General features: G+C 39.4%; 1 protein-coding gene across 1 annotated transcript in view; it reads right to left on the bottom strand.

The window, feature by feature from the left end:
• znf710b (zinc finger protein 710b) overlaps nt 1-12,304 on the bottom strand; it is a 28,175-nt gene extending 15,871 nt beyond the window's left edge. Inside the window, exon 1 of the mRNA XM_030126711.1 lies at nt 12,093-12,304. The gene's annotated coding sequence lies outside the window, so the exon portion shown is untranslated. The remainder of the gene's footprint in view (nt 1-12,092) is intronic.
• Nucleotides 12,305-12,826: the final 522 nt, after the last annotated feature.

Raw genomic sequence — 12,826 nt, 5'->3', positions numbered from 1 at the left:
GCCGTTTTGTTTCACCTGTATTCAGAGCAAATACTCAAAGCTATTATTCTACAGTGGCTGAAATCCTGTTTTGTGGAAAATGCTGTTTTTCTCAGCAGTACCAGATTATAGCGGTTCTGGAGTTTCCCACCACCTAAAGTGAAGTGGAAAAGGCCTGACACACCAAACTAGTCTAAAGGCAAAGACACACCAACCTGAATTTTGGTGGTTGGACGTCGTTCGGGCAATCTGGTGAGGTCGGTGACATGAGTCTGTTTGGTGTGTTCTGTGCGATCGGACGTCATTAATGCCATTGCCATTCTTTTCAGCCTATTCAACATGTGTAAATCGGCCACTACCAAGTTGCTCAGTCGGACCAATCTGATTGGTGGAGGGATAGCCCCTGACTAGTGAATCAGTGATCGAGAAGTTTCCATGTGAATACAGCTATGCTAAGGTACTTCACACTATTATTGTCATCTATAATAGGCCATGAACTGCTCATATCGTATCTGAATGAATGCCTGTCAGTGTTGCCTATGGACTTCATTCATTCCATGAAGTGAACACTGTTAGCATTGCTAGCATAGTGCGATTTCTCCTCAGTTTTCACCTGCGACATCTTTCTTCTTCCAAAAGTAGAAGCCTGAGAGCTGACAACGCCAGTATCGTCTTATTACTATCCATCCGTTCAACGAGTACAACACCAACCCTTCTTGACTACTCAAAACTCTCTGCTGACAACAATGAATGATGACAGCGAGCTCTATGTTTAGAGAGATGCTCTGTCATTCCCGGTTTTACGTCTCGTGCAAGCGCATAACATACGCTCAAGTTGGTAATCAATTTGGTGTGTTCACACTTTTTTGACTGTGTTGGGGAGACGGGAGCCGAGTGATCAGTCGGGCTACCTTTTCTGGTGACGATCGGCAGTCGGGTTGGTGTGTCTTCATCCTTACAGAAATTACACCACTGACTGTTCTTTATCAGGACTTCTGTTAGAAAAACTGGATTGGAAGAAAGAGCTCAAACCAGAACTCATTAACAGCCACTCATTTATGTGACAAACCATGATGAGCTCTAATTCTACAAACTGTTGTTGTGATCGCTGTTTAGGCTGCAGCTTAAGAAGTTTGTTTCCAAAAGTATGTTCCCAACAAATGTGCAGCTTGGCTAATCAAACAGGATCCCAGTATCCTTATTGTCCTCGTCTCTAGTTGACTGTTTGTCTATATTCGGTCTATGTTTAAGTGTGACTGGGTTCATGTTGGTTTGGGTTCATGTTGAAATTGTACATCGTGAGCAAAAAAAAAAAAAACGAAGCCATATTCCTTGTATGTCTTCACATACTTGGCCAATAAAGCTGATTCTGATGTTCTCATGCAGAGTCTAGATCACAGGTGTCAAACTCCGGTCCTCGAGGGCCGGTATCCTGCATGTTTTAGATGTTTCCGTCTTCCAGCACACCTGACGGTCGTTATCAGTCTTCTGCAGAGTTGGATGATAGGCTTATCATTTGAATCAGGTGTGTTGGAAGAGGGAAACATCTAAAACATCCAGGATACCAGCCCTTGAGGATCTGAGTTTAACACCCCTGGTCTAGATTATGAGTCAATTCAACAATGGACACGGACTCGGGAATTGTACACCTCTGAGCTGATCAGTTCTTTAATGGTAACCAGCAAAACCAGAGCTACACCATGGGTCAGTGTGTTAAAAGCTGGCAATAAGATGAAGCGGAGCTATGCTTTTATAATCAAAAAGGAACCAAAATCCCATGACAGTGACTTATGATGAACAATAGTCAGGCAAAGCTGTCTCTCTTCTCCATTTTGATGCCCGCTACTGCCATTCATGTTAAGTTGACCAAGTCTGCAGTAGTCTTGTCTGTCTGTCTGTATATTCAGTGACTTTGTGAGAATGATATGCAACTAATTTTAACCAAAAAAAGTCAATAAATACATGCCAAGCAACAAAAGTTGACTTGAAAAGATTATATCATACATAAAATCAATTATTTGCACCCAAAGTCACTAATCAAACAGCTATAGGTTTCATTTGACTATTTTATGACACCTTCACCTTCTGTTTGTGCCCACAGACAGACATAAAAAAAGCTACATTCTATGACATTCAGGGAATCAATGAGGGAATCAATAATAAATCCAACACTCAGTAATGACACTGGAGTCAATAAAATCTTGTCAATCCATCCATAGTCACATCCAGTTAACTATTCATACATACAGTATGTACACATTAAATACAAACAGTTAAAAGTACAGCAAATTATCTAAGAAGATATGACACTGTTTATAGTGATACAATGACTATTAAATTGTGTTGCTACATTTATCTATTACAACACCTATAAATGTTTAGTTTTTATTATTGAATCCTCATTACTATTCAGACTTAATTTACCCTATATACTGAAATCTTATCATAAAGAGGAATGTAATAAGGAGAAGAAGCTTCAGATTTATCAAAGTTTTACAAACTATTATTAAATTTTCTCTGCAGGCCATAAATGGTGGCACATTCAGGGTGTACTCTACCTTTAATCATTGGTAGCTGAGACAGACTCTAGCATCCCCACGACTCTCCCAGAGGATTAAACAGTTTGGAAAATGAATGAATAAATGAAAAAAAATATAAACTGGTGTTGCATGATATGGGGGGAAAGTCCTATTGCAATTTGGGCAACACTGCAATTCATGATTGCGACTTGTAAAATTTATGATATTCATTTGAAAGCTGTATTTTTTTCAACTCAAACATAGAAATGTGAACTTCATTTTGTATGTTTACCTCTCTCTGCTCAGTGTCACTAATCTAAAATATCACCATAGACAGAGCTTGCATTTATCTGTTTCCCATTTCCTAAATTTTGCCTAAATCTTCCTATATTTGGACCTTAAAATAGGAGCACTTTGGGATTACACACCTGCACCAGCTAATGCGCCATTGCAGTTGCAGTGCGATTAACTGTGCAGCCCTACTCCACACAAACTCAGACATTGTTAAGAGATCTCCCATCAACAGCTTCCAATTTCAGGTGTTAAAATCAAAGAGGTGAATACACACTTTATCATGGCATACTGACCCATAAACCTCTAAGTCTTATGTTGAAATTCCTCTGAATTAAAGAAAACATGAAATCTAAAGCATCAGGGTTGTTGGATATTCTTTCACAACTCAGGGCAACTGTAAAGTACAGCTTGAAGGCAGTTTATTTGTAAAACCTCAGGCAAGTATACAGTATAATGTATTTATGAAGAACAGTCCTTTGAGTGTCTGAACTCCCGACTGTCGTATGTCAGCTCTTATCTTTCCTCTCTTTAAACGTGAGTGAAAAATATCTCAGCAGCTGATGAGATGCACATTAATGTTGTTTTATTCTCAATTTGTCTTACAGATATGAAACACGAGTCTGGTTTGTCTCATGTTACAAGAGTGCTGACGTAAACAAGTCCAACCAGCGCTGAAATATTGGTCTCAGATTTGATTTTTATTTGTATCATGTTTCACTCTCATGTTACAACTTCTCTTATAATAACAAAATAAAAATGACAATGCACGAAGCTTTCTAACAGGACAAATTATGACAGAATTGGTGTGGGTCTACCATTTTGTTTCTGTTTTGTGACAAACAGTTTTTAACTCCATCACTTCATTCTCCTCATCACTCCATCCTCAGGTTACCATGGATACACCCCCTCTCTTATTGTACCCCCCACCCTTTCATCACTTCCTTCTTATCTTCTCTCATCCGCTATCATCCCTACACTCCTCTGTTTTTTTTTTTTTTTTCTGTCTAAACCAATTTCTCTTTCACAGATGGAGTTTAATGCACAAGAGGCACGGTGGTCATGAACCCCCATGGCCCTGCCACGCACAAAACCACAAAGCAGGGTATTAAAAGGAAAATGTTGTTTATAAAAGGATAAGTTTTATATTTTAAAAAAGAGACTTTTCTGTTTCTTAAAAACAAACCCTCTTTTTTAGAAAAATAGCAGGATTGATGCTCCAGGTCTTTATTGATCCCTGAAGGATTTTTTTTCACACAACAGTGCCTCCAGAGTTGGCTAAGATTTACAGTTGTGCTCTAGGACACTTCAGCAGAAGACATGCTAACAAATACTGAGATCTGAATCTCCTAATTGAACTTTTGTCTCCTTGGCCATCATTTAGCCTTCTTAAAGGGTTTGTATTGATATTACAAACTCTCAACAGCAGTGGGAAGGCATGTTCCAGAACACACGACTACCAAAACCACCAACAAATCAACGCTATGTATCCACAGACTATATCACACACTGAAAAAAGTGTAAAGTTCATTGTTTCCACACATCTGTATTATAGTATCATCGAGTCTTATTCTTCAAATTACTACTCATAGACAGTTATTTTGACAGCAGATCAAAATAACACCATTTCACATGCTGCATCAGCTGATAGTTTACATTAACGCTCTATAAGCTTAGCTCTGTTTTTAGACAGAAAACAGCAACAGTAAAATTATCTAAGTTTTCTATGCGCCTTGTCCTGTCAATAGCTGCGCTAAGGATCTGTTTGGAATTGACTAAACAAGGTCAGAACTGTCACAGTTTAGTCTGAACCCTGAATCAACACATGGTGAACTGCGGCACAGACAACAGCATCACAAAATTGACTTTATACCTTCAAACTGCAATTTTTTCATAAAACTCCATCCTTTTCATTTACAGCTGTGTCCGTTGGTGAAAACAACAACAGTGCTTCTAGATTTTATCACTTTGTCACTTTCTTTGACTATAAAATTTGTTTCTTAACTGTTCTCATCCCATCTGGTCACTTTCTGATGCACCCTGCATAGGGATGGGTACTGAATTTGGTACTTTTATTAGTACTGACAGAATTCCATCAGTGCTACCGAGTATTGATTCACAGTCAAACTGTACGACATTTCGGTACTTGAACCCATCCTCGCGTTGCATGTGTCATGGAGAGAGTGGAGGAGTGGCTGTCTGACGCAACAACGGCATTAGATGCACAAGAGCGTGATTACGTCAGTGGCGACTTGATGATAGCAGCAAGCGTGGCAGATAGAAAGCGTTCAAAGGTGTGGCTCCACTTTGCAAAACTTGATGCAGACTGTGCTCGCTGCAATATCTGTAATGCTAAATGTAAAGCCAGCCAAGGCAGCACCTCAAACCTGAGGAAACACTTAGTCAAACATAATATGCACCTGAGGGCTGACATTGTGCAATAGTGGAAAGGCTCAAAGGAGCGCCGGCTATGACTTCCACACCAGGCAATGTCACTGCACCTACAGCCAGCATCGGGGGAGAAGAAGTGGCATAAAAATTTTTTTTAAAAAGTCAGTGTGGAATGATATCGGCTTTTGCCAGAAAAAGTAGATATGTTGATGTTCCTGAAAGAGAAATGCTGAACATGTGCAGTACAGTTCATGATCGACAGAGTGGTTTGTTTTAGTTTGTAATACTTTAGTTTGAAAAATGTTAGAGTATCATGGAGAATGCAGTGAAGGAGGAATGTCACTGTTTTTCTTGATGCCATTATGGTTGAATAGTTGTTATTGTGTTTTACGGTTAACTGTTTATCAGGTATGTGTTTTATGTTGTTTGGACTTTGTATGGCTGCAACCTTGGCCAGGTCTCCCTTGCAAAAGAGATTCCTAATCTCAATGGGACTTCCTGGTTACATAAAGGTAAAGTTTTTAAAAAAATATATAGGCTATATGTTATATTTATTTTTTAGATTATTTGCCCTCCCACACACACACCCTTTTCTCAAATTTTCTCAAGTTTTATGTTATTTCACTTGTGATGATGAGAAATAAATATTCAGAAGATTTTACTATATTTTTTATAGACTTTAAACACCACACAAACACACAAAAAGTACAGAAAACAGGTACTGTTGTATAACGGTACTAGTTCCCCGGAACCGAGTATTGGTATCATATTGGTTTAAATGTGAAAGGTATCCATCCCCACCCGTGGTGTTAATTTTCTTCACTATTTTAGACTGGCAGAATGACTCACTACTCTCTCTAGTGGTCACAAAGAACTATAGGACAGTCAAGGTAAATAGTTTCAGTTCATTTATCTACAGTCGAATACACTAGCGTCTTTGGCATAACCTCCTAGGTCTTCATTCCAAAATCTATTATAACAATTTTAGTTTATTTTTTGATGACTGAAAGTAGAAATACTACATACACCCCCTTTAACCTGGCACTATCAGTTGATATAGATAATGCGGTGCTCCTCTAGTCAAGGTGACATGTTTCCTTCTGTATTAGTGGAAGAAGAGAAGGTTTCTATGCGTATAATTTAGTGTGTCTGTTTACATCACAGTGATTCCTGGCAACAGAACACACATCTGCCACAAAGCCTTAAACATACAACAGCGTTAGTCGCTTAAAAAAAAAAAAAAAAAAGAGGAAAGAAATTAAATACCCATAAAAATATGCAAACGCAGAAATAAGGCACTTAAGCATCAAAGACTCTATTTACGTGAAGCCAAAGAGAGCAGCAAAGAACCTTAGAAATTATTTAATGATCAACGTATCCTTCCGATTTAAACTTACACTGTTCAATCAGTCACACAGTATTTAATGCATCATGATTCATTTGCATTTAGATGAGGTGAGACAGTTTGGATTGTTCACCTAACAAACATAATTCTTCTGACACTTAATTTTCACCCTCAATTCATGCACAAAAAAGTTGCAAACAATATTTTAATTGCACTATATTAATGTTATTTTTTTAAGTACTGACCTTAAACAAACACCTGTCAGACAAAAGTAGCCTAATAAGGGTTGCAGACATATTAACATTACTTTAATAATGTAATACCCCCTAATCTGAATAACAATAGATAATACTGATTTTCTAATATTACTTAAGAGTGTAAGCCTGTAGTAATAATAATGTGCACACAAACAGAGCTAGGCCTGGGTGATGCAGCCAAAAAATATATATATATACTTTTTTAAAAACAATGTTCCCAAATGAAACCTCAATTAATTAAATTTATTGATATTGCCCAGTATAATAAGTACACTATAATACAGTTCTATAATAGCTCTGAACAGGTGTTTATCGAGATAAGAAGGGATGAAATAACTTCAGTGTATGTTGCAATTTTTTTTTATCTTATAATGATGTTTTTGTAGTTCATGATGGGGTTTTTATGCATTTATTTTCTGATAAATGATTGAATGGATCAGGTGTTTTTAAAGAAAAATGACAAACATTTGCTAGTTCCAACGTCTTGGTCTTTTCTGTCACTTGATGATATGTTCACAAACTGCACATGACACTAATTTCTTGATTTCTATAGTCTAAATTCACTGGATTTTGATCATTTCACGACAATAACAAGGTTAATCAAGATTCAAAAAATGATAATTTACTTGAAGCTATATATTATTTATTATTATTAGTTTTATTTAGATATGCACTGATAAATATTATTATTATTATTATTATTATTACCTGTTGTGTTTTCTTAAAGCTTGTTGCATGTTCTTGAATCTAATTGGTAGGAATGCAATGACTGAAACTCCTGGAAAAAACCAACACTGGTATTTAAAATAACATTTTAGTTGGTAGCTAATGCTGATACCAATATTATATTTTCTTTCTTGATTGTGATTTTGTGGTGTTTTTATTTTAATCACACCTTCTTTCTAAACATAAAAACAGTTAGCGTTTTAATTTTTTCAGCCCTTCATCAATTTATCTTTGAATGAATAACTGTGTTTAAAAAAAATAAATAAATAAATGAATAAAACTATGACAAAATATACCATCGAGAATATCCCAAATATATCGAAAAATATACCATAACAGATAACTTACTGCCACTGACATCTTATATATCCGATATTGGCCGATATCAGCAAATATTGTCCAATACCAGTATCCAGCCAGTACATTGGCTCTCTACTAATTTGTTCTTTCCAAAACAATGAGACTAAGGGCTGATGAAGGGAATGTGGAAGGGGGGGCTACAGTAATTTTTTAATGACTACTTCTTCATTTCCCTGGCACAAATGTGGAAATAAGAAACAACAAAATAAATAAATGAGCAAACAAATAAAAAAAATTGGCACCATGATCAGCTCTTGGCCAAATTCTTATTTTACACATCAGAATTTCACAACCAGCGAATCCCAACTTGTACAACCACATGAATTCTCTCCATATTCTCTGTGTTGAACAAAACTGAATCTAGCAGGTCTGGCTGTCACTTTATTATTTACTACTTGACATGGTTGTCTAGTACTTCTTCTCCCAGCACAGCTACAGACACCGGCAGGAACGGCCAGGCAGCACAGGGTGTCAATCAAGCCAACACTGTAAAATGGCTGTACTGTCCTCGACTCCCTAGAGGATAACACCGTCCATCCACACAGCTCCAGCGAAGCTAAACATACTTCACTGACTGTAAAACTACTGAACCAACATCACTGCACAGTGTCACGGCCTGAGCCTCATCACTGACAGACGAGCAGAGATGCTGTGAAAGAAAAGAGAGGGACTGAGAGAATGGGAAACGCAAAGAGGAAGAAGGCGCATACACACAAACACCCACAGCTAAAATTACATTCAAGAGGGCATGAACTAGGCCACTGCTCTGCACCATGCTGCAAAGTGGTAGTTAGATAAGTGAACGGAGGCTTGTAAAGACCTGAAGGCTGGTGTCCAACATGGTTACCTATTGCATCTGACTGGACAGTAGATGATTTTGATGTAGTTATGACATCAGACAAAGGCTAATAATCAAGATTCAACTAAATACTACAGGAAAAAAAAACAGAAAATAGAACTGAAGCAGTCATCCTTATCCACTGAGAATGAATATTTGAAGAAAAAAAAAAAAAAGCCATAAAGTGATTAACAGATTTTGGAAAACCATGTTCTGCAGCGAAAGCAGTTTCAACGCTGCTAATCGTTTTCCCGCAGAGGAATTGGCAGGATTTGGAAGGACTGACAGGCCCCCAAAACCGACTCACTAGACAACTAGTAACAACTTCACACAGTTAAAGCTGGCAAGGACAGCATTTAGCCAGATCAGCAGCGAGACCAAAACTGACAGGCATGACTCGCACCTAATAAGCATTACATACTGGAGATTTCTATTAAAAACTCCTTCTGCAAACACTCTGTCATCAGACTAAGGTATATTTAAAGGATGTTCTGCATTTAAAATGATCAATTTATAGCAGTGTTAATAAATATACCAACAACCAAGTTCTATAATTGCGCTGACAGTCAGATTATACACTGACTGCTTAAATATTCAAGATAAAGCCAAAACTAAAATTACAGTCAATTTTTACAGATGGAAAATCATGCAATTGTGTTATTATTAATGAAACCACCAGCAAAACAATAACAGTATGTTTTGTGTTATTTTGACCAATTCAAAATGCTTTGCAGGCCTTTTTTCCAGAATGCATTGTGGCATTACATTCTCACAAACAAACTGGCATCGCTCTGGAGGTCGTTCAGCATGGCTGTAACCAACAGGCCCTACACATTAGGCCTTTGTGCTTCCAGAAACATCAGCCTCTCTTTTTTTTTTTAACCCTGCCTGCAGCACAGCAGAGCGCTGCAATGTGCTGACACCATCATCAGCTATTCTAAACCTTTTACCACAGCTATATTCCCACTGCCTGATAAAGAGCGGCTGGAGAAAAAAGGAAAGAGTCTCATTTACATGCATCTTTATTTACAAGAGATGGGTATAATTTTCGGTGCTTAGTAAAACGACTGCTGCATTTTTAAGGAGTGTGAATGTTTCGCAGGTTATAGATGTCTGGAGGAGTTGTTGGTTTTGCCTTGCTGGACCTCATGCAACGCAGTCCCTTTGCTGCTGATGATCCATGGCAGAATGGCGTATGACCCCCTGAGTAGCATACGAATTGTGTAGTAGCAGCAGCAGCAGCGTAATAACACATTATCGATCCAAACTTGGGGAAATACATTCATCACTGTACAACTCAAGCAGGTCGACAAATAAACAACTGTGCAGTTAAACATGGAGGTGTAAATTCTGCAAACTCTACTTTACTGCTTTTTGCTATAGCTGAACATTTGTAATTAAGGAAACAGAGGATGATTATACTGTTTAAAATGCTACCACTAGCCCATCATCATCAAGCAGCTTGTCCAACATTACAGAGTAGCCCGAGGCAAATACCCATGCAGAATGTCTGTATTATTTATCAATGAGCACAATGCATGAAAAACACAAAGCACAGCCAACAAGATACAGCATTAACACAAGGCTAACACCGACGCCAAGAAATACAGCAGCCAGATGAGAGGCAGCGAGTTTGCAAAACAATTTAATATTTGGCGTGATGCCGTCAAGAAAAAACAGACAGGCGATAACATCAAGCAGGGCAAGTCAAAGCATCTCAAACAGCAGTCAGTAAGGCAACACTGCAATGATTTATGGGATTGGCCACAAACTGGAGCTGGAGGGAAAAAAGTACAGAGAGAGCCACTGGATGCACTTCCTAGAGGACAGAGGTGATCTACAGTCAGTGACGACCAGGGCCAGCAGCGGTCAACCTGCCACGAGACGAAACAGGAATCCAAAAAGGATTTCAGAGGCTTCATCTCACAAGTGGAATGAAACGGCGGGAGCTCCTGGAGGAGTTACATGCAAATGGTTGACGCCCTGCTCTCTCTAGGGCTCTGTGATGATTAAGTTGCTGAAGCCAAAGTCCCATTTCAAGACTGGAGATGGTTTAAAGTGGCATCAGAAACAGGTCATATTTAATCATGTAAACAGTTGAGTCTGCAGCTCTGCACCGCACTGACACCTCAGTGAGCGATGCTGAGTCATTTGGATATTTCCATTTAAATGACCATCAATTCAACCCGATCACCCATGGACCACAAGGAGAGGGCGTCTTTTTTAATTACTACAGTCACTCAAGTGCACTGACACTGAACTGCATCTGAGCACATCTATACAGGCCGGGGCTGCCGACTGGTTATGCACAGTAAGGAGCTGCCTTACCGCATGCACCATCCACACACACATTATATGATCAGACATGGCACAGCAGGTACCAAAGGGTCAGCATGCTATTACTCCATTTGGTTTGGCAATCCAACACGTATTATTATGACACTGGAGACCCATCAGACTTGCACATCCCTTGACTTGTGGTGTGAGATTCACTGGCCTCATTAGTGCAGAGGAGAATACCTGTGGCCTATGGATGATCTCTGACAGACTAAGTGACGACTCAGCCAACTGGTGGTAGTGGTGGTGATAGTGGTAGTGGTGGTTGTTGCTCGTCTTCCCACAGGATCAGCCGGCTGGGGCTACAGGTTATCTGCAGCAATGCATCTTCAAAATACCCCCACGGCTCAGGGGGAGAGAAGAGGAGGAGGTGGGGTGGGGGGATTGTGACCAAATTGTGGCCTCGGCTGCGTGCGTCGCCGATCGAGCCTGCGTAAACGCGAACTGAACCACCTCCAACTGGCACTGCTTCTCCACATAAACCACAATTCTACCCACAAAAGTTGCGCTGTATCTTTAAAAGAAAAGCCCCCCTAGAACTTAACAGCAAAAACTTTGTTGAAGACAGGCCTAGGAGACACACATCCTGGCCGCTGTGTTTGGCATGAGGATGCGGGCTGTGCGTCTGGAGCAGTGATGGGCAGACCCGGGCTAATGTGGCCTGGCGGAGCCCCTACTCCTCTAATGCGTCTCTTTCCCCCATTCTCTCCATCCCCCCTCTCGACGCCATCTGTTTGTGGCATGAGAGAATGTGGAAGTAAAAAAAAAAAAAAAAAAAGACGACATTTTGACTGTAGTTGCTGACCTACATCGAGCGTTTGTTTTCGATATGGCGCAAAAAGGAACGCGGAAAGACACCAGTCCGACGCGCACAGGCTGGAAAATCACCTTCCATAAAACGCGCATAGGTTTTCGAGTCTGGTCAAGAGGAATTTAATAAGTTACGGTTGGAAACACTCCGCCTCGCCGGGCCGGACAAGTCTATGCTCCAACAGCGGCGTTTTTCAACCGATTATCGCCGAAGGAAAAGAAACAAAAGCGTAACTCACCTGATTCCAAAATCGGTTTATGGTGGCGACGTGACTGTGGTTAATTTTAATATGGGAAAACAGTTAAAACGGAGGGTCCCCGTTGTGTGGAGCAGGAAGGAGGGAAGGGAAGGGAAGAGGGGCTGACGTGAATGAATAAACAACTGAGCTCCTCCTCAACGCCACAAGTAAAGGCGGAATGTGGTTGAGTCAGTAGAATCCACCAGCAGCACTTATCCATCCTCTTCTGGGGGCTTCTGTCAGTCACAAAATGAAAATAAACCCACGTCACATCATTTAATTACCAGCTTTTTATGTGCAAGTCTGGACACGATGTAAACCTGCAGATGGACACGGAGGTGCTTTTCGTTACGCACAGTCTCATATATCATTTTTATCATTCAGTTACTTTTATTATTTTGTGCAAAAAAAAAAAAAAAAATAGCACTGATTTTATTTTTTCCTGTTTTAACACTTATTGTAATTTGTGTCACATATATAAATTCCACCAGGTGGCGCTGTTTTCACACACCCTAATAATAACTCATGACAGTAACACTGTAACATAAATAAAATGCCTTCAAGAATAAAAGTAATCTGTTTAAGACATAGAGCAGGGGTGTCAAACTCATTTTAGTTCAGGGGCCACATGCAGCCTAATATGATATATAGGGGGCCAGACCAGTAAAATAATAGGATAAGAACTTATAAATAATAATAACTCCAAAGCTTTCTCTATGTTTTTGAGTGAAAAA

This window comes from Sphaeramia orbicularis, chromosome 3, assembly GCF_902148855.1.
Source record: "Sphaeramia orbicularis chromosome 3, fSphaOr1.1, whole genome shotgun sequence".
NCBI lineage: Eukaryota > Metazoa > Chordata > Actinopteri > Kurtiformes > Apogonidae > Sphaeramia > Sphaeramia orbicularis.
This window is presented reverse-complemented; position numbering and strand designations above follow the sequence as displayed.